This window comes from Anas acuta, chromosome 1, assembly GCF_963932015.1.
Source record: "Anas acuta chromosome 1, bAnaAcu1.1, whole genome shotgun sequence".
Lineage (NCBI taxonomy): Eukaryota > Metazoa > Chordata > Aves > Anseriformes > Anatidae > Anas > Anas acuta.
In genome coordinates this window covers 118299351-118323242 of record NC_088979.1, presented here as the reverse complement: position 1 = coordinate 118323242, position 23892 = coordinate 118299351, and the positions used below count along the sequence as shown (strand labels likewise).

At 41.9% G+C, this 23892-nt stretch overlaps 1 protein-coding gene and 2 long non-coding RNA genes across 52 annotated transcripts in view; 1 reads left to right on the top strand and 2 right to left on the bottom strand.

Moving 5' to 3' along the window:
• The window catches only part of ZBTB20 (zinc finger and BTB domain containing 20), a 526186-nt gene that overhangs the window by 461850 nt on the left and 40444 nt on the right, over positions 1–23892 (top strand). For 48 of the 50 annotated variants that reach the window (XM_068697248.1, XM_068697214.1, XM_068697255.1 and 45 more), the window contains 2 exons: positions 4799–4895; positions 12627–12816. The gene's annotated coding sequence lies outside the window, so the exon portion shown is untranslated. Of the gene's footprint in view, positions 1–4798; positions 4896–5340; positions 5418–12626; positions 12817–21511; positions 22281–23892 lie in introns of those variants that run through there. The other 2 variants (XM_068697188.1, XM_068697579.1) reach the window with 2 other exon arrangements.
• LOC137863952 (uncharacterized) lies at positions 12064–13815 on the bottom strand. The gene is made up of 2 exons (XR_011101238.1): positions 13522–13815; positions 12064–12496 (listed from the first exon to the last, which is right to left on the bottom strand). It is a non-coding gene; the product is annotated as an uncharacterized lncRNA (long non-coding RNA).
• LOC137863944 (uncharacterized) lies at positions 17138–23238 on the bottom strand. The gene is made up of 3 exons (XR_011101233.1): positions 22892–23238; positions 20225–20375; positions 17138–19215 (listed from the first exon to the last, which is right to left on the bottom strand). It is a non-coding gene; the product is annotated as an uncharacterized lncRNA (long non-coding RNA).

Sequence of the window (23892 nt, the reverse complement as noted above, 5' to 3'; positions counted from 1 at the left end):
AAGACATTGCAGTCGGATACCTACCTCTGCAGGTAGCCGACGTCCTAACCTTGTTCACTTAACATAAATGCCACAGCCTGCCCTAGTCAGAGGATGTGCTTTCTTTTGAAAAGGAAACAGTAAAGTGCATCTGGAATCACCCACTTCATGCAAGAAGCTGGCTCCCGTGTCACATTTGTTGATGGCTAACGTCGCTGCTCTCATCTTTCCCTTCTCAGTGCTGCTTTAAAAATTTCACCCAAAATGCTACTCCTGCAGAGAAAAAGTGAGCAAAAAAGAATTGCATTTAACCTAGACAGCTGAGTCTGAAAATATATCCGTGATTGTGAAAGCGTCATTTAAAACTGACCCCACCTTACTCAAGAGACCTGTACAATATGTGGATTAAGATCAGACGTGCTTACTTCTGTGGCACTAGCGAGTTCTTATTTTCCATTGCCTCATGATAGACTGTGCTGTGCCAGCGCAGCAAATAATAATCAGAAATAAGCTCACAAAAAGCTCATCTTTTAATTTTTTCATTACTAGGGATCACAGAGAAGGCAGAAAGGAGCAGACTTCTGAAGATACGAGGGGGAAAAAGCATTGCAGGGATAAAATAAATAGCAATTAACTTAAAAAAAATTGAGCCCCCTTGATCAGGAGTCACTAAAAGAAAGTAACAGAAAACTGTGGTACCAGGTCTCAAGCTCATGCACGAAGAGAAAGAGCTATTCTGCTGGTTGTGCCTTGCAGGTCGAAAGTGTGGGTGCCCCGAACAAAGAGGGAATACTGAAAGGGTCCGGTGATGTCTCTGAGCAGAAAGAAGTGTAATTAGGGGCAGAGACAGAAACGTCCCACAGGGAACAAACTTAGAAAAAACAAATTTCAGGACTGAGCACCAACAGGAAATTGATGTTTATAGTATTTCAGCCTTCTATAAAGGAAATATTGTGGCGGTGTGTTGCGTAAAGATCAGAGTCAGGCCAATGCTTGCTTGTGTGTGTTTTAAGTAATAGGATATGACAGACCGCATCAGATCAATGGTGCTGATTAATGAACGGCTCCGGAAAGGTGGCAAACGAGATGAAAGGGTCAAGACACAAATTTCAGGAGGGAGGAGGAGGAGGGCCAGTACATCAGAATATGGAGTTATGGTTTGGGAGCCCATTAATCATCAGCATTATTATGTAAAGGACCACATTTTCTGCTGACTTTATGCCCACTGTGTCTCCACTGAAGCCACTATAGAAATTGACCTGAAGTGTACATCCTAAATCAAAATCTGTAGTACATCACTGCTATCATAAAACGGACCTTCCTTAATAAAAGCAGTAATACAATTAATGTTTCTTACACCCTCTAAATTACCAGATAAAGCTTGAGAAGAGCAAGGTGGAATAAATGTGAGGTTATATAAAATGCCCGAGTTAGTATCGTTAGTAGGAATATTTAAGTAATAGCAGTCTGCATTTCTGGAATGCATTCATCCAGAAAGCTTATCCTCCAAGATCTTAATTAAGAACACAGTACCTCATGGAGCAGGGATGTTGTTAATGTTTTCCTTTTCTCGGTAGAGGAGCCCAGGTAGATAGGAGAAAAGTGACTAAACCCAGTGCCACACATCAAATTTGCCTGCTGTCCTGCATGTCTCTCTTTTTGCCCATTCTTCTTGTGGTCAAAAAAAATCATTTTCCTCTATTTTTTTGTCTAGCTAGATAAAAACTTTCAGGAATTTTTGGGGTGTTTCCTTCTCTGTGGTGCTCTGCGTGTCTTCTGAAGCACCACCAGCTTTGTTGATGTTTTGTACTTAAAACCTACCTGCCAACTGTTGATGATCTCAGTGCTTTACATGCATCACACTGGAGGAAAAGAGATGTATCTTCCAAAGCCCTAGCAAAAAAGATGGAGAAAAATGGAAATATTCTAAGCGCAGATTTCCACGGGGGTTTTAGTGCACAGATTTTGTAGAAGACTTTGAACAGCCCATCTCTAACAACTTGTTTCCCTGACCTTTGATGTGAAGCCAGATTGAGTGCTAGGCAGCGCTATGACAGAGAGCCACTTGGATTGGAATCCCAGAGATTGGAAGAGCAATAAATGACACACACAAAGAGAGAGGTGACAAAATATGCAGGATTAGTACATTCAGTTCTTAGACTTCTCTTGTGTGAAATTAGGAGTGAAGTGAGCAGGAGTTTTGCCGAAGTAAAGACTAAAGACCCGATCCTGTGATTTTCTGCTTCTGGTACAAGTTAAAAATGCATGGCGACTGAAGTACTGGGCACTCTTCAAGGCATGCAGAATGTATGCCTGAAAAAGACGAGGCACAGCCAGACAAAAGACAGATGTGTTCAAAGTGGATAAAAGAAGGGAGGTCAGCATTAACAGAATAGGTGGGGCGCACACAGAAGTGGAAAGGAGAGTTTGAAAGTAAGCCACACTGCGTGTTAGCAAGGACTTCAATCTGCAGAATCGCTGGGCATTATTGCACTTCTGAAATTCAACCCTTCGCGCTGGTCAAAGGTGTCACTGTTCTGTGCAGTTCTTTTGAGCTAACCTGATGCTGGCATATGGTTCCACTCCAAACTCCGGTGAAAGTCAGAGGTTCAGGCTGAGTTGAGGATTTTTTTTTCTGTTTAAATTTTCACAATCTGCAATTCAAAGTAGGCCTCTAGAAGGGAGAGCCCACAAAAACCGGAATCAAAGAAGATGGTTTTTGAGCCCCTGTGAAGTGCAGTTGATAGATTTTGTGTAGCCTGTTGAAATGAGTATGTAGCATATATCCCAGTCTCCAGTAAGCGTCATCATTACAAAATGTGTAAATTGAACATAAAACTGAATGTATATTTTGTGAAGCACATTATTCCAATGTCATCTAAAATCCTTCATTGTGTCTGCTGGCACTCATTCCAGTGTTCCTGCTGCACTAACAGTGGGGTTTTCTTTATTGTGTTGCATTTACAGACATAAATTCCAACTTGCACAGTGACATTAACTACCTGTGAAATAACAATTACATCTCTTATCATTTTTTGTTCACCTCCTTGATTTCTTTGATAAAGCAAATATTTGCTTTTCTTGTCGGATCAGAGCAGGCAAAATTATTTATTCATGGAAACAGCACCATTGGCTTCACTGTGGGTAGGACTGAATATGCTGATGTCCCAGGAGTTCTTTGCATAAGTGAAGTAAGCAGGATTTAATTCTGTCTCTGGATGTTAACTTCAGACACATTTCCAACATCCACAACAAGCCACCCAAAGATCATACAAAGTTAGCAAAGGAGGAGCTCTGTTAGTCTAGCAAAGGATTCAAGTCCCCCAAAAATGTAAATACTCCCAAAAACTTAGGTCTGGGTGGTGAAATCACCCTCTAATAAATACTGGAGCTGAGGTTTCTCTTTGGATCCACTTCTGTGTCAGTCCATTGAGCCCAACTCCCTCTTGAGCTCGGTACGTTTCATACATAAAGCTGCTGCTGAGCTCCCTCTTTCCCGAAGGGCTGACAATAAGCTGTTTCACTGGCCTCACTGCAGTCGACCTGGTGGCCGATGGGAGATAAGTGGGGTTTCTGCTTTGATGTGAGCCGTCATTTTTGTGATGCAAAGACAGCAAAAGAGGCGAAGGAGGTTTTTTGGTTTGTTTTTTTTTTTTTTCCTTCCTTTTCCTGCCTTTTAGTTCTAAGGAAGTGTTTGTTGCTGCTCTGAACAGGACTAGCCTTGTTGTTCTGATGAGATGCATTTTGGTGCCAAGTTTGTGCTAGCTCTCCATCACTTCTCCGTGCTCATGCCGTCAGAGTGAGCAACTTCTCAGAATAAATCCTACTGATAGCCTTTTGCTGGCTCATCCTCTCTGTCCCAACTTCACCAGAATAGGTTGCACGGGTCCTGCACCTGGGGCGCAATAACCCCAAGCAGAGCTACAGGCTGGGAGATGAGTGGTTGGAGAGCTGCCAGGCAGAGAAGGACCTGGGAGTGATGGTGGACAGTCGGCTGAATATGAGCCAGCAGTGTGCTCAGGTGGCCAAGAAGGCCAACAGCATCCTGGCTTGTATAAGAAACAGTGTGACCAGCAGGGCTAGGGAGGTGATCGTCCCCCTGTACTCAGCTCTGGTGAGGCCACACCTCGAGTACTGTGTTCAGTTTTGGGCCCCTCGCTACAAGAAGGACATCGAGGTGCTTGAGCGGGTCCAAAGAAGGGCGACGAAGCTGGTGAGGGGCCTGGAGAACAAGTCCTACGAGGAGCGGCTGAAGAAGCTGGGCTTGTTCAGCCTGGAGAAGAGGAGGCTCAGGGGCGAGCTGAGAGCTTATCGCTCTCTACAGATACCTTAAAGGAGGCTGTAGTGAGGTGGGGGTTGGTCTATTCTCCCACGTGCCTGGTGACAGGACGAGGGGGAATGGGTTTAAGTTGCACCAGGGGAGTTTTAGGTTGGATGTTAGGAAGAACTTCTTTACTGAAAGGGTTGTTAGACACTGGAACAGGCTGCCCAGGGAGGTGGTGGAGTCACCATCCCTGGAAGTCTTTAAAAGACGTTTAGATGTAGAGCTTAGGGATATGGTTTAGTGGGGACTGTTAGCGTTAGGTCAGAGGTTGGACTCGATGATCTTGAGGTCTCTTCCAACCTAGAAAGTTTGATTCTGTGATTCCGGGACCGATTCTGTTGTCATTTACAGATGGGGCTGGGGAGATTGAACCAGGCTCCAGCCAGCTGTACTGACAGTGGAGAATGCCAGTTAGCATTGCAGCAAGTTTTCTTGCTCCTGGTAAATAATTATTATTTCCCCCCTGACCTTTCCTTTTGGTTCTTTCTGGTACAGACACAGCCTCTCTCTGTTCCCTGCCCCAATGAACGTCTGCACTAGGTCCAAGGCTTGGAGTAATTTACCTGAAGAGTGATACCATTTGGAAACCACTGTAAGTATATTTTATCTCTTATAAAAGACTGCTTGTTTCAGCAAAAAAAAAAAAAGGACATATTTAAAAAACAAAAACAAACTGCAGCACCTGTGAGCATTACTGATGAGTGTAAGCTAAGTTTTGCTTTTGAAACTTACAAGGAAATATGTGGGCAAAAAAATATGTCAATAAAAAGCTGTTAAATATTTAAGTCGTAGCCTCACAGCGTAGTTCAGCCATGGCTGGTTTGATGTGCTTGTGTCTTTTCATTTGGCAGGTTCTCCCTGCTCCCTGCTCTAGTTCGTGCTGTTGTAGTCGATTCATCCATGTTTGTCTTCAGAGTGTTTATCTTCTTTTTTATTCTTATTACTTTTTAATGAGACACCTTTCCTCTCGCTGGTGTTTCATGCAATGCAGATTGAATTTACTGCAAGTCCTTAAGGGTTTAATCTGTTCTTTCCAGGCCTCGAGTCATCTCTAATTTGGACAGAAGTTACTTTAGGCCATTACAATTTGGTAAATTTTGGCTGGATTACATAGGTAAAGTTGCCTGAGATTCTAAGACAATTTTGGCTTTGCATTGTGGTTCTATTATGCTCTGAAACGATCAATTGTGTGTTATTTGCACCGCTTTTTTTTCCCCCGTAGATCTCATAGTTTTGATTTATGATCAATTCTCAGTGCTTGCCAGTATTGTGGCAGTGTTGCTGTAGCCAAGATGCTCTGAGGTTGTAAGCGAGGCAGGTTTCGTAGGCAGGGAGTAACTTTTATGAGGTTTGTGGTTTAGATGGAAAAAATGGACAAATTTGGGGGCATATCAGCCCCATTTCATGTCTGAAACAGACCCAGCGAATTTCAGTCTAAGTTGAACTTAATCTCTGAGTTTAACTTGATTATGTTAATCAGTCTCCTGTAAGGGATTTTGGAGTTTATTTTACTTTTCTGCGTTGATTAAATTTTCCAAGCTTTTATTGCACAAGAACATTGGGCCTCTCTTGTCAGCTCTCCATGCCTCCCATTCTTGTTCTGCAGTATTCTGCTGGGATTTCTCTTTCATATTACATTTTATGGCGATGTTTTCAGGAGTTTGTGTTTTCTATTGTATGATACAAACTTGCAATCAGAGATTTTAAACAAACTGCCACTCATGTAGCTGTAACAGCATGAAGATCAATGTGGCTGCAAAATCATCAGAGAAGCTGTGTGAATATTCAGGCAGTCAGCCTGTGCAGGACTTCTTACTACTGAAGCAACACTTCTGGCAGGAAAACTGGAATGGCTTAGGGTTTTTTTTTAAAGCGAGCTTGTCTCAGGAAGCTCCACCTGTGGCTCCAAAATTCAGTGTGCCCTGAATTTTGAGGTGAGGGCTTTGAGCAGATTTAAGTGCTTTTTGCTCTTGTGTTTTGTTTGGTTTTGTTTGTTGTCATGGTTTGTTTTGTGGGTTTTTTGTTTTGTTTTTTATTCAGTGATTATACTCATCTCTCTCTTTCACTTTGTCAGTTTCTAAATATGTATTGTCAATGTCACGTCTGGAAGAGACACAACACTGGCAGTGATAAGCTCTGCTATCAGGAGCTGTGTTAGTCGCATACAGGCAGAGGAAGAATGTGCAGCACAGCACTGGGAAAAAATACTGCTTAAAACCAGACATGAATTGTTTTCACACCCTTGTATTTTTAGGGTCCAAGAAGCCATTTTTTTTAATTATATACAGTCTGTGTGGGTTACTAAGGTTACAGACAAACTGTTCACTAGTGAGTTAAGTACAGTGCTTGGGCAGTACAGGCAACCAGAGGGCAATTACTAGAAGGTGATGCAGTATCAGCTAGGAAGAGAAATAATACCTGGAACATGGATGGGCAAACTCAACCAGCAGCAGCACTCCTAACATCAGCAACCCTGTGGCATGTTCCCTCCATGCTGCTTAGTATGCGATGAACAAAGGTCTGGTTGGTGACCCAGCCCTCCCTGTATTCAGAGGCTGAAAACTGCCTCATTATTGTTCATTATGTAGCATTATTCTTGTACAGTCACAGTATCATAGCTTCCCCTGAGAGCCAGGATACTGCTGTGGGTTCTCTGCAGCGACACAGGATCCAAGACCTGAGCTGGTTTGTTCGTTGCTAACCTGCTCTCTCCACAGGACAAAGAGCTGCTCCTTCCCTAAAGGTGTGTTCAAGCATTTGTGGTAGCTGCCCTGTGAAAAGTAGTGGAAGCTCAACAACATACATCACCTGGTTTTGACAGAGACCTGATTTGGGGGGGTTCAGCTGTAAGAACTTGTTAACCCATCAAGGGGAAATTCATTCCAAACTCAAGCATTGGCTGCAGGGGAGATGTATGCAAAGAAATCATGTGTGGAGAGCAAGTGGAGGACTTGGGGCAGGAAGGCCAAATGCATTAGTGGCAGCAAGAAGGGGTAAAGGTAGCAGGAGTTTGAAAGGCTCAGTGGTAGGAATTAGTTTCTAGATAGCTCTCAACATTAGGACATCCAAAATATTACCTGTTCTGCCTTCCAGTTAAATAGAAAGGGGACTATCCTACTTTATGTCCAGTGCAATCACTGCAGTAGCTGCAATATTGTGAATTGTCCACATCTTAGTGTGTTAGACACGAGACCTTAGCGTGTGATACCGTAGGGTTGAGGTAGATGGAAAGGAGGGAATGCCTCACTGCAATGAAGATAGTGACAGAGGAGTTTGAGGAAATAGAAGGGGAAAGCTGGTAGGGATTGTAGGTCCTGTTTTACACAAGAGCAGGACCTACAGGATTGTAGGTCCTGTTTTACACTAATACACACAGTTCTGTTCAGGGATGACAATGGATGTAGTTAGGTTGATATGAGGTATTTGAGAGTGTGCAGTCAAGAACGAGAACGTATTTTAAGTGGTGTAAATGAACATAACGAGAAGTAACACAACACACACAAAGGAATGCTGAAAATGAATACCAACAAATAAACATGTCTGCACATAGGACACATCATTTAAAAAGATGAGTAAGTAGGATGGTTAGAACTCAACTGGATAAATTTCTTTTAAATCAGTACTAAATATGAATTCTGTAGTGACCCTCAAGACTCAGATTAGCTTGGAAAAGCCAGTGTTTTTTCTGTCCCCAACTTCTGTGAGTCCGTCCATCAGGTTCATACAAAGAAGTACCTTCTCTTTGCTATATTGGCCTTCTGCTGACCTTCACAAGAAGCAAAGATGATGAAGATAGTCCTCTGATAGCTTCAAGAGTGCGTGCAGTATTTGGAAGGGCTTGTAATGCAGTGCAAGTGAGTGTGGAGAAGGAGCTCAGAGAGATAACTGGGGATCAGACTGGACCCACCTGCTCCAAGGGCAAATTCCCAAGTCTTCTACAAATATCTTGCAACTTTTATTGACTGTAGCAATAATAGCAAACTTCTTCTTTTCAGGATTAGTCTGTAGAGGAAAACTTACTCACATGAACTACAGTAACAAGGTAGACTGACCTCCACAATTGAAATAATCAGTCCAGGTTTGCAATCAATGAAGTCCAGGCATAGTACATAAGTAGCTATACTTTGGGAAGGCTCCACAATCAATATTTATTACTTGCTTCATTTTCACTCTCACCCCTGTGCCTTTTCTCTTCTCTTCTCTTCTCTTCTCTTCTCTTCTCTTCTCTTCTCTTCTCTTCTCTTCTCTTCTCTTCTCTTCTCTTCTCTTCTCTTCTCTTCTCTTCTCTTCTCTTCTCTTCTCTTCTCTTCTCTTCTCTTCTCTTCTCTTCTCTTCTCTTCTCCTTTCCTTTCCTTTCCTTTCCTTTCCTTTCCTTTCCTTTCCTTTCCTTTCCTTTCCTTTCCTTTCCTTTCCTTTCCTTTCCTTTCCTTTCCTTTCCTTTCCTTTCCTTTCCTTTCCTTTCCTTTCCTTTCCTTTCCTTTCCTTTTCCTTTTCCTTTTCCTTTTCCTTTTCCTTTTCCTTTTCCTTTTCCTTTTCCTTTTCCTTTTCTTTGGCTTCTCCTCTCCTCTCCTCTCCTCTCCTCTCCTCTCCTCTCCTCTCCTCTCCTCTCCTCTCCTCTCCTCTCCTCTCCTCTCCTCTCCTCTCCTCTCCTCTCCTCTCCTCTCCTCTCCTCTCCTCTCCTCTCCTCTCCTCTCCTCTCCTCTCCTCTCCTCTCCTCTCCTCTCCTCTCCTCTCCTCTCCTCTCCTCTCTTTTTTCTTTACTTTGAAACAGCTAAGACCATTCTTCCACAGTTAGTGTCCACAGTTAGTGTCCCATTTTATGTTCTGGAACATAGAGATTTATTAGAGAGCTCACTGATGGAAGTGTTCATAGAAGAACTATGCAATCAGAGAAGAAATTAGGTTGGAAGGGTCCTCTGGAGGTCTCTAGTCCAATTCCCTGCTCAGGTCAGGGCTGACTTCCAAGCTGGATCAGGTTACTCAGGGCCTTGTTCAATTAAGTTTTGAAAATCTCCAAGGATGGAGATGCTACAACCTGTCTTGTCAGTCTGATCCAGCGCTTAACAACTCTCCTTGTGAAGAATATAGCGATAAGATAGCAATATACATAGACTGTGTACGTGAATGTGTGAATATTTAAGTAGAATATATAGGTGGAGATCATAGCAATAGAAGGTTTTTATATAGGAGAAAGAGTAGAACAAAAGATAGCAATATACTTAGAGCAATAGGAGCATGTTTCTGGTTTGGCCCATTGTCCGTAACTGACAACAGCGGTCTGATGTTGCAGACTGGAAAAGAAGAACCTCGTTTGAGTTTCTTCATAGGCTGTTTCCCGTCCTCAGACTTCCTTACGTGGAAGTTTGTGTTCATTTCAGGTAGTACTGAGGTACAGGGCATGTACGAACAGTGTAAGAGAAATGGAGAGCTGCTGTGGAAAGGTATTGCCTTTAGTGCCAGTCAGTACCACTACTTCTCTTCCCATCCAGGTGAGGACAAGTCTCCACACTGCAGGATGCTGATGTGGAAAAGTGACGATGCAAGAGCATCTCAATAATATAGCATCAGCCTGCAGAGCAAGGTAGAAAATACACAGGTTTGGAAAGGAAGAGTCAGGGGATGATGTGCACAGCTTCATTGGTGTCACTACCTGTAGTTCAAGTATTTCTAACCTATTCCTCTAATGAGTTTTGGGAGGTAGACACAGGATCAGCCTGACCATGATGAAGTAAAGCTCAGCTTTGGTCCGTGCTTGGTCTAACAAAACACTCTGGATGTGCTAGCAACCAACAGGCAATGCTTGCTCAGACTGAGCCCCTACCCTGCAAATAACAGTACTGTCCAGCCCAGGGAAAGCAGCTTTATGTGTGGACAGAGCTAGAGTCAGAGGCCATACTCTGAGTGTTCAACTTCAGCTAACTTCGGGCTGAAATATGGGAGCTCAGCTTCTAGACACAACCAGAGTCTAACTGACTATGTATATCGTTTGCTGCCTGGACAAAAGCCATGCTATTTGAAAGCTTCTTGGGTAGCAATGCTGTAAAAAAAAGCACTGATTTATACACATTGCAGTATCCTGCACGTGCTGGGTGCACATGGAAAAGTCATGGGGTCAGGACATGCGACGTGTGAGGGCATACAATGGGAGTTACCAGAGTTAGTATGCCAAGGAGCTACACAGACTGCTATGAACAAAACATATGCAGTCTGTGCACTTTAAATTATACATGCTCACGTGCAAGCTATACATCTCATGTATCCTCATCTATGCAGCAAGACGTGGATCGTGGTGACAGGATGGGGAACAGACTGAGGGATGCCAGAGCTTGTGGTGATGAGATGCTCTGTTTACTCTTCAGGAAAAATATGTTTTTAAATACTTTGATTTTTCCTTCTGTTTAATATAGAGTTCATTGGTTCAGCCCTTACCTATACCTTTACAACTTTAAGTAAGGTCCATTTTGTCATCTCCTATTTGTTTTAATTTAAATCCGATTAGACTTTGGCCTGGCTTATTTTGAGCATATTGATTATATATGTGGAGAAAGCAGCAGGCTGTGCCCTCAGTCCATGCCTCAGTGTGTCTGCTGTGGGGATTTTTAACCCCAATAACCCAAAAGAAACACATCTGGGCTACCAGCACTCTCAGGCTGAGCAGTGTTGCCCACCATCACCTTTGGTTCCCCTGAAAACCACCCCTGCAACACCCGAAAGCACTCCTTCTGGACAAGAAGGAGCATTTGGGGGAGTTTTGGCCTCTGCAGGGGGTGTTGTGCATCACTTTTTTTCCTTTTTTTTTAGGAAACTAAAAACTCCCCGCTTTTTCTTCACCGTGTGGGTTGTTAGTGAAAAGAGGGGAGCAGGGGGAGGAAAGGGGCGGGAGGGGGAAGGTCGTCGTGATTTGTTTTATTTCTTTTTGGCCCGTTTAACTTTTGTTTTCTTCTTCTCCCTCCCACACCCGCCGAAGCTTTCAGTCGCGGCCGAGGTGACACCTCCGAGGCCACGGCAGCCGGGCCGGGCCTGGGCGGCTGCTGCCCCCCGACGGCGACCGCCAGGAAATGGCGGCGGGCCCGGGCCCTGCCCCCGGCCGGGCGTGCCGCCCTTATATAACGCCTTTATGTAAGCGGCCCGGGCCTTTGCTCGGCCCGGCGGGCGTCCCGCTGCCCCACGTTGTCCCTGTGAGGCAGGGTTGTCTCAAAATTGAGCCAGAAGCCCTGCCAGGTCTCAAAAATCACGTTTTTCAGTGTGTCGCCTGCAAGCTGTCCCAGGTGGACGCACATGCAGTGGGGAGCCCTTCCCATGCTGGCAATGGCTGCTGGCTTGTCCCTTCACACATAGGACCTGTCTCCATCTCCATCGAGAGGAGCTCTGTCACCAGCATGGACCCAAACAAAAAGTGGTGGATGCTGGGTTGCACTACCATGGCTCCAGCAGCACCCTGTGCCAAATGTTTATCTGGGTGCTGTTGTCCCCATCGTAAGCCAGGGCAGTGGTGTCCCCTGCTAGAGGCTGTGGCCCAAGGTCCCCCCGGCAGCTACCTGCAGGCTTGAGGAAGCATCAGAAGTGTGGCTTTCAAGTCTAAAATAGAAAAGAAGCAAAGAGGAGATCCAGGTTCTTGCCTGCTTATACAGAGGACTTGCTGTATGAGTCAAAGTCCATCAAGTCTCTTCTCTGTGCCTCGGTTTCCCCATTTGTGTAATGAGTAATCACTACTTGTTTTAATCCCTTGTGTATACAAAATGCCACGAGGTTCTGGGTAGGCAGAGGCATTGAGGATTCGCATGCATCATACATGTTCTCTGTTGTTTCAGGCTCCAAATCCTAGTGCTTTACTTAGATGACCTCTGCATATCAAAATTACTTCACTGCTTTTCTCTATGAGTCTTTGCCCTGATTTGTGTTGAACTGGAAACTTGCATATTTTTTGCTTTTCAGACAAATCTATTGCATTCCTGTATAACTTTCTGTTCAGAATGCTGCAGCCTTAGTTAATATTTGTCAAATGGAGCTTCGACTGTCTAAACCACTGGGACTAGTTTCATTTTATATGTCATCAGTAGGGGCAGAATGAGGAGCTTCGTTCTTGGCCTGTTTGCTGTAATACAGTCTCAGGGCCATTGCATCAGAGTCAAAACAAGGAGCAGCTTGTTTCCAAACAAGAAGCATGGAGGAGAGTCTTCTCTGCCTCCCTCCCTGTAAGGGAAAAGAGAGGAGAGAGGGAGGGTGAGGGGGGGGGAAAGAAAGTTATCTTTAACAGATTCTAAAAATGCCTTTTCCCAAATATGCAGTCAGTCCCTTCAAAGGTCTCTTTGTTTATTTTCAGGAAGAAACCCAAGACAGCTGAAAACCAGAAGGCGTCTGAGGAGAATGAGATTACTCAGACGGGTGCATGCAGCGCCAAGCCGGGCCTTCCCTGCCTGAACCTTGAAGCTGTTCCGTCTCTCTGAGCCCGGCCCTCATCCACTCACCACATTCACCAACAAACCTGCACGCACACACAGGGTCATCTGATTGTGAGTACACCAACGCACTGCTGGGTTGCACCAGGGTTCTTGAAAAGATGTTCCTTACTGCAGAACAGGCTTTCCAGCCAGTTGGATGATCTTTCCATAATGGCACAAGCATGACTTCCTCGGGGTTTACCTTTTCCCTTTTTTGGAAATTATCCCTAAAACAGTGTTTTGCGTTAGGGTCACAATAATGCAGCCAGCCGGGGGAAGATGAGAGCATGTTGGCTGCTCCTACTTCTTATGAAGTAAAAAGGGAAAACCCTCTGAGCGTGTCTGCTTCAAACTAGAACTGTAGTTACTCCTCTTCAGGTAGTCATATGCTTCTCATTACCCAAGCATATCTACTGGCAGGGAGTTTCAGCCTGTACTGTTTTCCAGTGGGAGAAAACAAGTGTCTGGCTCTAACATTCTGGCTTGTAAAGGATTTCCACCAAGACAGGGAAAAGTGCTTCTGTGGAGGGGTTCATATACAGCATGTGAGGGCTCTGGAAGATCTTTGTAAACTTGTGTGCTTGTAGCAGCCTAAGACCCTTATTTTCAGTGCATTCACTTTCAGATTACTCAGCATGGGTTAACTTTTAAAGGACATAAGGACAAGCAAAATTTTCAATGCCCCCCCCCCCCCCCCCCCCAAAAAAAAAAAAAAAAAAAAAAAAGGAGAGAGAATGAGAAATGATTAAAACTATGCTTTAAAAAGTCAGCACTTACCCTGTCAAGTCTTCAAAACGACATCATTTCATACTGGTCCCTGCCTGAAAGTCTCTTGGATAGGAACACAGAGGGTGATGTCAATCTCATCATTCACTAGTTGTATAAAATATAGCTTACCTCTTTTGTGGTGGTTTTAGGATGTTGTAAACTTACAAAGGGGAAAAAAGGAGGAAGAAAGATGATGATGCCAGGTTTCAAGAGCTCAGAAGCCAACCAGACTTTGCAAAGGCCTATAAAAAAAATCAGGGCATGACAATAAAAAAAAATCAGATTAAAAAGTATGTATATTCTTTTCTTTTCTTAATTTAAAAATCCTGCCTCAGGGCCAAACTTGGAAGCAGCTGGGTTATAGGGCTCATCACTATCAAAATCACTTTAGCTGCAATTCATTCCTGCTGGCTTCTGACTGTATTCATTATGAGCTTCTTCTAGAGATCTTGGTTTTAATAGAGCTGATAAAAACATTGGGGAGACTTTCCTAAATCTCACCTGGTGATTTGGGGAGAAGAAAGAGACGTGAAACAATTGAGCAGCAGGCAGCGTGCTATTTAGTGTATGTAAGAATTCTCTTCAAATTGGAGATGTCAAACTCTTTGTTAAAACCGGGGTACAGTTTTGTCTTGTAATGTTTTCTGAAAACAAAAAGCTTGTGAAAAGATGCAAAAATGAGCAGAACAACAAGAAAAAAATAATCCTTATTTTCAAACAAAGAATCTCTTTATCCCATTCACAAAGATGAAAGAGTTCATTAGTAAATGGGATTTGAAACCTCACACTGATGTTTTTTGACAGTACAAATAGAAACCCATGAAAGCAACCTTAGGACAGAGGCCAGCAGGGATTGTAGGGACCTCAGAGAATGACCTCCTGCTTTTGCTTTCTGAGGTGGCCAAGTTCAGGGGTGAGGAATATTGGCAAAGGGCACCATGGGGAGGTGGAGCCTACAGCTTTTCATGCTCTACCTGTTCTGTGGACAAACAGTCTTTTACACCCCAAAGGTTTTAATGTCCCCAAATCACCTTCACTCCTACTAAATTCACGGTACCAATATGAATGAAAAACTTAAAACACATAATAGATGCTCCTTTCACATGGAAGTTTGTTTTTCAAAAATAAGTTTAATAATATTTTCAACATTAATACTCTCCTATTTCAGTAGATGTTGAAATTTAGTTCACCAAATACAGTTAGAGTCCTGCAAAAATTCAAGAAATGATAAAGCCTCTTGTGGTGTTGATCTCTGTTAGTTGATTCCTTGTGCTTTGAAACCAATGGAAAAACCTCCATTATTTATGCTGGGTTATAACCTTCATCAGGCTCTATTTGTTTGGGGCAGTATGCATATAATTAGTGTTTGGCACGCTCTTGCAAAATAGCAATGCCAGTTTCTCACACGAAGACAAAATAAGGCATGATGAATTTATGTCTGCATATTTACTACAGCTATCTACCACATTACATATTTGTGTTTTTTGTTTTTTTTTTTTAATATTGCCTCAATTCCTTCTGCTAGAACACGTTAATTGACCCAAGAGATGAGTATTTGTAGCTCCCAACATTTAAAAATGTGCTTCCCCGTCATTATAAACTCTTTCTCCTTACCTCTGTCCTCCCCTGCCTTTCCCCTCACAGTAGAGCCCCTTCCTTTGCCCTTCTCTTCCCCTCCTCTCAGAACTATGTTGCCACATCTCTTTTTTGCCCTCAGCTTTTGGACCTGTGATGATGTCTTCCTTCTTTGGACCAGCATCACCTCTTGTCCTTCTCCCTACCTTCTAAACACCACAGGATTGCTTCTCCTCCCTTGCCCAGACCACCATGCAGCCTCTACCCTTGTGACTGGGCAGATTATATTTCATTCTCAAGAGGGCATTTTTCATTCTGGTGGGGTAGGATGATAAATACTCTATTTAGAAACTAGGATTAGGCAGGAAGTTTGAGAGGAATTGTCTCATGCAAAATATTAGAAACACCCTGAAAGAGTTAGCATGGAGGGTATTTCCATTCTTGGAAAAATGTACTGATGTACAGATGGCTCCATAAGCCCTCATTCATGTATCTGGAAAAAAGACTTGGATTTTATGGGCCACCTATTCAAATCAGTTTGAAATCTTCACTGACCATTTTGCATGCACAATCACTAGTGCTTGGCAGAAAACACCACCACATATTTATTATGAGAAATATTCATAAGCCAATTTACTTTAAAAAATCAGGGTGCTTTTGGAATGATTCACATCAAAATACTTTTTCCAAGCATAGGAAATAAAAGCTCCATGATAGCCATCTGCTTCTCGCCCGTAAAAGGCAGAGGTGAAGAAAGCCTAAGCAATAGTCTGAATGCCAGTCTTACTGAAATGAGTACCTAGTGGGGGGAAAAAAAATATCTGAGTGAAGTCATATGTGACATACAACTTAATTTAGGGCTTAATGTAGTATATTCTACCTGCTGCTTCTGGTGCTGCTTATTCACAATGAAACTGAATTGCTTCTGACTGTTCTAGGACTTTGGTTTTGAACATTATGATGTATTTCCAGTGCAGGTTTATCTTTGAAACAAAATCCAGAACTTAGGACACGTTGTGTCCAGGTCTCATCTTTTTCAGTCTTGGAAAATGCGAGCTCATGCCATGCAATTGGAGAAAGAGGTTAGAGAAAGAGGTGCTTCCTGAGGTAACTGTTTTCATGTAGGGCTTGGCAAATAGAAAGCACCGCTTTGAATTAATTTGGAATTAAATCATAGAGTGAGTTGATAGAGCTCCAAACACCTCTAGCTACTCAGCTGTCACAAACAGATGTAGCTGCTTACTCAGAAGAAAGGTGTTTGTGCAAAAAACTACAAAGCCGAGTATGGAGGCACAGGTTCTGGAAAGGTTACAGAGAAGCCAAGTAAAGTATGTGAGATTGGTGCTGTTTGCAACTTTCCACACACTTTTTTGTTTAGGGACAGAGGACGCATAAAGTTGGTAGTAGATTTGAAGGCTGAACTCCCTCAGGTAAAGCTTCTAAAGATTTTGCTAGGAGGAAAGGAAGTCATCAGGACTTCGCTCTCTATTTAAACTGTTTTGGTCTGTGTAGGCCACTTATTTCAGGAGGCCTTTAGAAAGCATATATCGGTATATATTTTTGCAAGTGCCAAGAGATAAGATAATTTTGGCAGAAACTTCCACAAGTGCTAAGAGATACAATCAGACAAAAACTTCATTCAGGCTCTGATGTATGCATCTTAACAGATGTGTCCAAACTTAAAGGAATCCCATGGGAAAAGTGCAGCTGAATCTCTTTGTCTCTATTGATAGTTAAAAGAGTTATTCTTAGACGTTGGATGGTCCATCTGTGTAGGAATTTGTTCCAGACAAGGGAAAAGTAACATCTTAGCAAAGAATTTCCATGGGACTGGGAGGCAGGTTGGACAATTATTGGAAACACTGCTGGAGCAAATGTTGTGATTTTTAAAGAACACAGAATTCTTAGAGACCTCAGAACGTGATAGGGCATGAAAGTTGCAAAGAAAAGTGAGGCATGGATAACTTTTGAAAAATCCATGAAATAATCATTGGCAAGTTGTTGTGATGGGGAGGACTTTTATAAGTAATGTTTTAACAAGGGGCCAGAGAGTTCTTATATATTAAATACAACGCATTTTATAAGCACTTTTGGTAATGAACTAGATCTGAACTATTTGTCCATATGTCCTCAAGTGATGTGGCTGACTTGGTCCAATTCCAGAGTTTTTAACTTTCACAGGATGGGAAATTAGAGGCTGGCTGTTTTCATTTTCTAAATTCTGCTTTTTGTAGATTGTTAGCCTTCCAGCAAAATGGGGAAAGGCAGAGAGGGAACCTCAAGAGGTTCCTAAACTCCACAGAGCATTGCAAGTGGGTGTGAAACTCTAGCTTTTAATTTTCTTGCGCAGCTAGAAGGATCGTCCATGTCCTTCTCGTGAATCAACAGGTTTGATTTGCCCATGGCTAATGTAGAGACTAGATGGATCCTAAGGTGGTTTGGCCTCATCTTTATGTTTTAGGTTTCCTGCGTTCCGCTTTGAGGTTCTGTGGCAGGAAGAGAATGGTTATGTGCCCTTATGGTCTTCCCTCTTTGCCTCTGGAAATGTGTGATTATGATTCCCTAAGAACTGCTCTGGAGCTTTGAAACAATTTCTACTCTGAGGGAAGAAGGAGGGCCCTGATTCTACCAGTTCCCTTGTTTTCAGTGGCAGGCAGTACATTAATTGTCATTTCATCTGTATTTCTGCTAATCTAAGTGTTATCTGTGTGTTAGCTAGAGCTGAGTATTTTTAGGTTGTTTTTGGTGACCTAAGAAAGGATGTATGTTTAGATAACCTATTGTAGACAATATAATAATGATGTGAGCCTTTTCTGAAGGAAGCTAAGCTGAAAGCAAGGACATCCATAGTTCTCAAATACTGATCTCACAAGAGGTAGCTATACGTTAATCTTGCAGAACATGCAGAATTGTGCTTAGTGAACACTTTTCAAGTCATAGGTGTTTTCTGCATCCTGTAGGTTTTTATTTCTGTTTGTAATATTATCAAAGAAGCATCAGGCAGGAATGACTTGTGTTTTCATTGAAGGAGATGTATGTTGTTTGAATTGTTTGCAGCCAGAAGTAAGTACAAGTAAAGGTATGTAAAACTATAAGCTGAGCTTGCCCTGCCTCTCTTGAAAAAGCTGTCACAATCCACTGAAGAAGTGGTGCTGTATAATGTTGTCCTACTGATAGGAACTGGTCTCTGTATTCCTAATCAGTACACTAAGTGAGTTTTGTCAGGTTGGTCTCTCGGGCTTTTCTTCTCATGAGAAATGACTAATAACATATGGTACTTCAGTTATGAAGTCAGTGAGTATGTTTTCAGAAGCAACTGAGTGACTTTGGAGCCTAACTTTTACTGATGCATAAATCACATGTATAAGTCTCATACAGGCTTTTTAAAATTTGTCTAATTATCTTAAATGCTGATTCTCTTATTTGATGACACTGTAATACTGGCTTGTGGTATTCAAGGCTTTTCTTAGTGGTCACCACTTAGAGAACTATAAGTGATAACACACGTAATTTCAGCTTTGGTTTGAAAACGCCGTGCAAGCTTCCAGCTTTCATGATTTCAGGGAAGAGCCTGAAGATAAGTCCCCAGCATGTCTATTATTTCTAAGTATCAGGGAAGAGAAAAAGAAGCATATTACTCCTTTAAGTTCCATAGTTTCCATTCTTAAGATTGTGAGGTGACCAGGTTAATAATGCCACGGTATTTCCATTTCTCACTCATGCTGCAGCCACTGAGACATACTGTAACTGTCAAGCAAAACACATGTGGCGTGTTTCTGAGTTTACCTGTTCATGTCTTCAGTCTGCCCTCCACTGACTTTCATTACCATTTTTTAAGTTATGAGTCTTCTATAAATCCTTCCTTTATGTATTACACGAGTGTTTCAACTATTTCACTCATGAAAAGAGTGAATAACGAATACTATACAACTCCAAAGTGTTTATCACTGTTTGTTACAACATTTTAATATTCCTTCATTGGGGTTTCTGGTAGGTTGGTTGGTCTGGATTTTTTTTTTCTCTTTCTTTGTTTTAGTTTAGTTTTGCTTTTTCCAGTAACAATCTCCAGAACAGTGCTTTCTTTTTCACCTCCTTGAGGCAGCTTTCCTTCTCCCATCATCCTCCATTCTGAAAATTAAAGGAAAAAAATGCAAATTCCACTGGATAATTTCTGTAACTTCTTGGATTACCTTTATTGCTTTCATAGATCCCTAGTCTAGCTAACCTACTGAGTCTGCTTCTTGCCTATTTAATCTATCAGTCCACGTAATCTAATGCTCTTCTTAGGTACTAGTCATTGTCCTGTATGCTTTCTTTGTCTGATACATTTAAAGACTATTTTATTACGATATCAGTCTTTATACTTTTAGCTGTTTTTTTCCTTACATTTCCTCTTCATCCTGCCTAATCTTTGTTTTGCATCGAGCACACAACAGTTTATGCTCTGTTCTATTAGTGTTACTTGGGCATGATTTCTGTGTTTGGAAGGGTACTTTTTCAGCTTTGCTGGACTCTTATACCTTGTTATTTAAGCATTGTAGTGTTTCTCTTCTTCCTTATTTTTGTTGTTGTTGTCGTCCTTAGATATGGATTCTAATAAAGTATTATTAAGGCCACCTCCCTGCTGATCTTATAGATTTTAATTCCTTATCTTTTCCTTTCAGACTCTTTCTGACTAATTTCCTCTTGTTTTGGGGTTTTGTTTTTGTGTTGTGTTTTTTTTTTTTTTTCTGCTAATTCTCCCTCCTGAAGTTGCACATGCCCATAGTACCTTTTTATATAATCTGCTCAAAGGATATGAAGCATAATCATGTTGATCATTTCTATTTCATGTTTTAAGCATGCCTGCAACTGCTCTTGTCTCCTTAGTCCTAAGCCAAATGTACCATTTCCCTGCTATGGTCTACAGAAGGATGCTTTTTGTAGCAGAGTCAAACACAAAAGATGTTCATATGCTTGACAGGTGACTCTTCCTTGAAGAAAGTTAAAACAGCTACATCTATATCTTCTTTTGTCTTGCTGTGTGTTATTAATACCCTGCATACCTCAGTGCTTACATCTCTCTTGGGTGGTTCTTTGCATGCTATAAGGAGACACCTTCCATGCTTTGGGAAGCACTGAGTGGGGCATTAATTACCTGGTTTGTTGCAACTATGCAACTCCAAAGTTGCAGATGTAAAAATAGACTTGGTCACCTTCTGTTCCTTTTCATCACTGATCTGTTTAGTGCTGGAGCTTTTTCATCTCAGCTTACGTGGTGAAGTCTTAACATGGTACTGGGAGAGAACCTGAAACATTAAGCAAGATACTGTTTAATACCACCTACTAATGTCTATTAAGATTACTAGGGAGTGAACTCCTGCTAAGCTCCTTCATTTCTCTCATGGCATTTGTCTTGGCAGCCTGGTGTACAATGAAACACGACAATGTGGTCTTGCTGGCCTTGTGCGTTTGGGTTCCAAAGTACACCAAGTGTGATTGTTTCTAAAGAGAATGCCATTGCACCATCTTTTTATTTATGCCTTCTATGCTTTTTTCATTGTCCATGGAGTCATTTAGAAGGCTAAAATAACATGAGATCTAGATTTACGTCTCCACCACTCAGGAACTGGAATATAAAGAGAATTCAAGATCTCTAGTTAATCTGTCAGCACAAATAGCTCCTAGAGGAATTAACTGTGCCTATGGAAAGAAAAATAAAAAATAAACAAATCCTAGAACCCCTACTCATCCCAGCTTTGTTGTATTAAACACTGAAAGGATCTCTGCCCGGTTGGGATGCTCAATACATGCTCCGTATCAATCTGTGGCATGTGGTGAAATGCTTCTTCTTGAAAACCCACAAGAGAGAAGTAGTATAAATTAAGAGTAATCTCACAACAGCTATTTTGGAGTTCTTACCAGTGAAAATGTAAGTGTAGCAATATTGTGTATCTATTAAAAATCTTGAAAGGCTCTTTATAACTAGATGATAGGAGTGATAACGTGTAATTTATTGATGTTACACAGATTGAGAAAAAAAAACACAAAGTAGCAATTTTTGTGTGAAAAGGGGTATGATAGAGGAAATAAAAACAGAGCAAGGGACTTCTCCCCACAGATTCATGCCTGTGTGTGCAACCATGTCAACTTTAACAAAAAACACCTTGTGCTTTGATCCTATGTAGTGCTTCAAAACAGGGCATAGCCCTCCCTGTATTCAAAAGCAAAACTCCCAGATGTTATCACTAATGTCTTTTGGCTGAGCAAAGGGTAGAATGTGCCTGAAGGCACACCTGTGAAATAACTCAAGTACTACAGTAGTATCACCTGTTTGTATCACCTGTATGCATGCATATACATGCAATTCCTGGGCCTTTTCCCTGCAGAGAAAAAAAAAAAAAAAGAAAAAGAAAAAAAAAAGCGTTGGAAGCAGCAATGTGCGTTTAATGCTACAGATCCATCTCATGATATCAAGTCTTCCATGAATGCTATGTTCTTGGTTAGTACTGTCATTTGTTAGTTTAGAGCATTCTGTCCTATGTTTTTCATATCAAAACTAAGCAGGTGGGTTTGGAATATGCATGCTGCCAGGAACTGAAGAGGTCTCAATGAGGACAGAAACTTTTCCTGTGGCCGTCAGCATCACTGATGTGAGCTTATACTGTTTACTGCTGATATTTAAATCTGAATCAGAAGCAGGCCTGAACACTCACCCCCTAAACTCAAAATAAAGGAGCCACAGTCTAGCACAGTATGAATATCTGCCTCACAGTATTTCTAAGTTGAGATACTCACCAAAGTACCCAATTGTATTAGTTAACAATTACCCTTTCACTAACAGGTAAAAAAGATAAATGGAAAAAATAACCAAATAAAATCTAGCATTTTCATGTGATAGCTTTCCCCCACCCAGAACTGAGACACAGCCACTGGAAGAGAGAAAAGAATTCTTTTCCCAGTCCTGTGGACTGGCATTTACAGCTTCTCATCCATTCCTTTTTTCTCCTATCAACCACTACTTCTGTGACCAGAACAAAATCTCCTACTTCTAAAGACCTTTCTCTGGAAACATGTAGGGTATAAGCAGTGCTCTTTCACAGACTGCAGCTCTCCCATGAAAGCCAACCATTTCTGACTGCACCCTTTTCCTAACAGACTGCTACAACCACTCCCCTAGAGGATTCTAGCTTGAATAGAAATCTTCTAAACAGGTAATTATCTTAAGAGGTTTTAATCTATATTTTCCTTTTAACCAAAGCCCATAGGCTTTTAGTCTTACTGTATTTAACCACACTCAAACTGATAAGCTTTTTCGCCTTGTCTTTCTGCCTGGGGGAAAACCTAACAACACAGGGCAAATCTGAAGAGTTCATGGAATAGCAATTGTTTCTTTTGGCCGACACATTTTAATGTATTTGCACCTATTATCCCTCTAATTCATTCCTCCTCCACACTCAGCTCCCACCCCCCAATCCCAGCCCTTTCTCCTCCCTGAACAAGATTTCTGAGAGGACATAAATGTATACAATCCAACACAGTGAGATGACCAAGAGGAATCTCTGTTCACTTTTCATGCAGGTTTGCAATGTGAAATATGCCATAAAGATTTAAACAGAAGCCCTTGAAACAGGTGGAAGTCTTCTTAATTAATAGAGTAAGCTTTTAGTCGGGACCATAAAGTAGCAAAATGCATCATCATGATTGCTTCCATTTTTCTAAAAGTTTATCCTTTTTTCCAAGAAGCATCCCCCTAACCTTTGTTTAAACGGAGAGTGTTATCACAGTAACTTCATGGGCATTTTTGGCCCATCTTAACTCTTACCTGGCTGGTAACTCTTTTGCTGCAAATCCTCAGCATGCCTTATGAGTAACAGTACCTGGCACCATAGAGGAAAACTAGCAATAGATGCACGCACCTAGGTTTTTAAAGAGCCCAGCTGCCTTAAACTTATAGCCAATTAAAACAGTTGGGCCATGCTGGGGCTTGGCATAATCGTGCATGAGCTCTCTGGGAACAAGCGAACACAGTTGAAACAGTTTTCCTTTAGAATATTAAAACGTTCAATAACGAGGAAGAGATGAGTGCAGCCTGGTTTCTCTTCCTAGGAAATGGTGCCATCATGTGGCCACACGGCCTTCTCTGCTTCCTATTACAAGAGGGCAGTTGCAGTTTTCTCACTTTCGGGTTTCAGTGGAGTTTGGTGATCCCAACTTTTGCTAATGTAAATTGATTACAGCTTGCAGGAGCATAAGAATTATCACCCGTGTCATGACCTTGCCATCCTGGTAAAATACCCTGTAATGATGACAGCTTTGGTGGTTCTTCTGTTAACATAGTGTATGTTGCTTGTCGGTGTTGTAGATACCTATGGAAGAAGCAGCCTCTATCCGTACAGGCTGTGTCTGCACTACAGGGATATATTGGCATGGCCATAGCAGTGAAGGGTCTGCAAAAGAAAGTTGAGAGAGGAGCAGAGAATTGGGTAAAACAGAGTGCATGCCAGTATTCACAAGGGAGGTATGTTGGACTGTACCTCAAATATGTGCCTGAGAATAAAAGTGGCTTTTGAAAGCATTCTTTTCTCTGAAGTATCTCTGGACTTCCCAAAATAGCAAGAATACAAACTAGTGTGAAAGCAGGAAAAATAAGTAACCTGTCAAAAAATTGAATATTTCTTTAACATAAAAATAGGTAAATGTCCTATAACACTTCTAAGCCCTTGGTCACCAGAATACTATGACTTGAAGCTAGTTTTTACCTGGTGTTTTGCAGTTTTAAGTAGGATGTTCACCACAGAAGAGTTGTAAAGAAATCGAAGCACT